Consider the following 4,789-nt stretch of genomic DNA (forward strand, 5'->3'; position numbering starts at 1 on the left):
GTGATCTTCTTTGACTGAATTATCCAAGGCATCCACCCAGTGAAAGAAACCAGGCTAGTTCCTTGTTCATAAAATAGAAAAAAAAATTTTAAAGGTGAATTTTGTGGTATATGAATTATATCTCTATAAAAGTTTATTTCAAGAAATTAAGTATTAATACACAGCATAGATACATCTCAAAAATGTTATACTAAGTGCAAAAATACAAAACAAACACTACATCTATATGATTCCATTTATGTGAAATACTAGAAAGACTAGAGTGTAATTAAAAATGTAATTAATATCTTATTTTTTAAAAAATAAAAATTTGATGTCAACTTAAGGATACATCTCTAATGATAAGAGACATCTAGGATCTGTATATCCTTTGCAGTTCTAAGGCCTGCATATTCAAAATCCCCAAAACTTTACTACACCTGCCACATTTGTGAAGTAGACAGAATCAGTTTTATTATATCAAACCTACATGTTAGAAAATTAAAGGTCAGAAAAGTTATGCCACTCATTCAGGTTCACATATAAAAGCATTTAAATCTCAACATCTGGGCCATTTCCTTGCTAGACTCTGGTGTAGCCATGTGCTCTTTGACCTATGGCTGTCACCATACTACCTGGCTTTGGCCTCCTCCCCGACCTTGGAGAGGTGAATCTTCTCTTTCTCTCTCTAATTTACTTTTAAATAAACTATATTTTTTAATCTTAAAAAAATCTCAAGATCTCTATGAAATAAGTGCTATATCTTTTTTTTCTTTTTTTGAATTGGAGTCTCACTCTGTCACCCAGACTGGAGTGCAGTGGCACACTCCCGGCTACCACAGCCTCGACCTACTGGGCTCCGGCGATCCTTCCCCCTCAGCCTTCCAAGTCGCTGGAAATACAGGCACGCACTACCACACCCGGCTAATTTTTTATTTATTGTAGAGATGAGGTCTTGCCAAGTTGCCCGGGTGGTTCTTGAATCCATTTGCCTCGGCCTCCCAAAGTGCTGGGATTACAGGATATCTTTTTTTTGTTTGTTTGAGACAGGGTCTCTCTCTGTAGCCCGGGCTGAAGAGCAGTGGTGTGATCCTGGCTCACTGAAGCCTCAAAATCCTGAACTCAAGTGATATTTCTGCTTCAGCTTTCCAAGTAGCTGACACTACAGGTGCGCGCCACCACAACCAGCTAATTTTTAAAAAACTTTTTGTAAAGACAAGGTCTCACTGTTTCCCAGGCTAAAGATCTTCTTTTAGATGAGAAAACAAAGGAAGAATTTAAACCTGGTAAGAGGCATCTGGTTCCAGAGTCTATATTTTTGTTTTGCTTTGTTTTTTCAAACCTTGCAACAGCACATTACCCATCTGACAATGAGAACAAAAAATACTGCCTGATATTGCAGAGGGTTTCATAGGGAAGACACCAGCATTATGGCCTTCAAGAACTCTTTCAATCAGCCAGGTGTGGTGGCTCATTCCTGTGATCCCAGCACTCTGGGAAGCCAAGGCAAGAGGATTGCTTGAGCCCAGGAGTTCTAGGCCAGCCCAGACAACATAGCGAGACCTTGTTCCTACAAAAAAAATCAAGAAATTAGCCAGGCGCAGTGGCATGTGCCTGTACTTCCAGCTACTCTGTAGACTGTGGCAGAAGGATTGCCTAAGCCCAGGAGATTGAGGCTACAGTGAGCCGTAACCATGTCACTGTACTCAAGCCTGGGTGACAGAATGAGAATTTGACTCAAAAAAAAGAAAGAAAAAGAAAAGAAATTGTACAGTCTATTAGGAAGGGCAAGATGAGTAAATAAGTATAATATGGCCAGGTGTGGTAGCTCACACTATAATCCCAGCACTTTGGGAGGCCAAGGTGAGAGGATTGCCTGAGCCCAGGGGTTCGAGACCAGCCTGGGTAACTTGGCGAGACCTTATCTCTAAAATAAATTTAAAAATTAGCCAGGCATGGTGGTGTGCACCTGTAATTCCAGCTACTTGGAAGGCTGAGGCTGAAGGATCACCTGAGCCCAGCAGGTCGAGGCTGCGGTGGCCAGTGAGCATGCCACTACACTCCAGCCTGGGCAACAGAGTGAGACTCCAACTCAAAAAAAAAACCATACACACACACACACACACACACACAATAAAAATATATTTAATATAATATAATACATTTAATACATAATCAGCATTTGCCCAAAGACAGGTAAAAGGCACAGACATACCCACTCCAGGAAGCTGGAGGATATCAGGAAACGCCTACTAAGAGGGTGGCATGTGAACTGATCCCAGCAACGGAAAGAAGTCCTTTTATTGAAATACCCATTCCACATAAGAAGCATCCCAAGTAGCAGGAATAGCACGAGCAAAGGGGCAGAAGCAGTATGTGTACGATATGCAAGCCATTGAGAAACCCCATCTGGCTACAGCAAAAGTTTCATCTGGAAAAGTAGTCTGAAAGGATAATTGCTTCAAAGTCAATAGGGCCTTGAATGTTGAGAAAGGAATTTGAACTTCATTTGGTAGTTAGTAGGAGGAATGAGAGTTTCTAAACAGTAACACGTTGTAACAGACATTGCTGTGTTGTCCTGCTCAGCACTTTCTGAGGTTAGTGCCCCAATTTTCCTTGAGAAAACTGTCCCTCGCCCAGCCCAGTTCATGTCATACCAGTAGAGAGAACGAGACCTCCAATTCCACATTGATTCAGGTACAAGGATTTGCACAGGCTCCACACCGAAACTGACTCAAACAAAATCATTAAGAGTCATATGTAGTTTAGTTACAAAGAGACAGAGAAAGAGAGAAAGAGAGACAGAAAGATAGAAAGAAGAGCTTTCCCCCTCCTGGAGTTACTGAAAAAAACCAGACATGAATCTGGAACTGCAGGCAGCCATCTGGCTATCCTGCGGGGAGAGGCTGCCTGAAAACAGAATCAGTTCAGAAGAAAGCAAAGCTAAGACAGAGACCAAAGTCCTAATGGTACTGCTTGAGCTCCTGGGGCCAACTGGGCCTTAACATCTACCTCTCACCTTTTCAATAAACAAGTCAATTCATTTCCTTTCCTGCTTAAGTCTGTTTGAGCTGGGTCTCTGACCACTTGTTACTGGAAAATTCCTGCCTAGTACAAGAATCAGGGCTGTGTTTCAGGAACATCTGAGGAGGAAGGAGATGAGTTAATACAGTAGCAATAGTACAATACCATAGTAAAAGCAAAGTGACATAAGAACCACAAAGAAAACAGCAGACAAACACAAACTGAGGGGCATTCTGCAGAACGACTAGCCGGTCGTCTTTAAAAGTTTGAGCTCATTAAAGATCCCCTCCAGACAAAGGAGCAGTTCCCGATGAAAGGAAATTAAGAAACCACAACTAAATGCAACATGTGAACATGTGATTCTGAATTGGATCCTAAGCCAGAAAAGGGTCACTAGTGGGACAATTGGCAAAATTTGAATAAGATTGAAAGAACATATAACATGGATTTAATATATTCAATGAGCAGTCATTTTAACATTGCCCAAATCTCATGTTTTTCTAGCAGTTCACTTAACTTACCCTCTAATCACTAACCAAGGACAGAACCAGTTTCTCAGAGGTAGCTATTGATAATTGCTTTACAACCCCCCTCCCCAGTTTGTTTTGTACTAATTAGCTTTTCTCTTTCAAATATTTGCCTCCACCTATAAGACCCAAGTTAACCTAATCAGCCCTTTGTGACACAGACCCCATCACCATTGCAGCAATCTTGTAACTAACCCAACCATCTGCCTGCTGTCCATCACCTGACTTCAGTGCCTGGGCTTACCTGCCCTTACCTGCCCTTCGTGATGATGACATAGAGCAGACCACCACCCAACCACCTTAATGACCCGCCCCCATCAAGGGGAATGTTTAAAAGCATTCAAACTCAAGCACCCAGCCAGGATTGCTTTACTAAACTCTGGTGTGGCCATGAGCTCTTTGAGCTATGGCCACCATCATGTTTTCTAACCTTTGGCTCCCTCTCCTCCCTTGGAAAGGTGACTCTTCTCCCTCTTCTCTCTCTCTAATTTACTTTTTTTTTTTTTTTTTTGAGTTGGAGTCTCACTCGGTCGCCCAGACTGGAGTGCAGTGGCCGCTCCCAGCCACTGCGGCCTCGACCTGCTGGGCTCCAGCGATCCTTCCGCCTCAGCCTTTCGAGTAGCCAGAATTACAGGCGCGCACCACCATGCCTGGCTACTTTTTTGATTTATTGTAGAGATGAGGTCTCGCTGCCCAGGCGGGTCTCGAACCCGCGGGCTCAGGCAATCCACTCACCTCAGCCTCCCAAAGGCACAGGATTACAGGCTGAGCAACCGAGCCCAGCTTAATTTACTTTCTAAATAAACTATATTTTCCCATTAACTTCTGTGCAATTCTTTGCATGCTTCTCATGGCACAACCCCACCCTGGCAGGTCTGACCTAACAAAGATCTATGGATTAACTCTATGAATGTTAATCTGTTGATTTTAATAGTTGTACTATGTAAATAAAATGTTGGCCAGGCTCAGTGGCTCAGCCTGTAATCCCAGCACTTTGGGAGGCCGAGGCGAGTGGAATTGCCTGAGCCCGTGGGTTCGAGACCAGCTCCAGCAACTTGGTGAGACTGAGTCCCTACAGTAAATCAAGAAAATTAGCTGGGTGTGGTAGCGCACGCCTACCAATTCAAAAAATAAATAATAAAATAATAAAATAAAAATTTTAAAAGTTAGTGTTGCCGGGTTCGGTGGCTCAGCCTGTAATCCCGCGCCTTTGGGAGGCTGAGGTGAGTGGATAGCCTGAGCCCATGGGTTCGAGACCC

Source organism: Carlito syrichta, unplaced genomic scaffold (genome assembly GCF_000164805.1).
Source record: "Carlito syrichta isolate Samal-C Ts95f unplaced genomic scaffold, Tarsius_syrichta-2.0.1 Scaffold314605, whole genome shotgun sequence".
Classification (NCBI taxonomy): domain Eukaryota; kingdom Metazoa; phylum Chordata; class Mammalia; order Primates; family Tarsiidae; genus Carlito; species Carlito syrichta.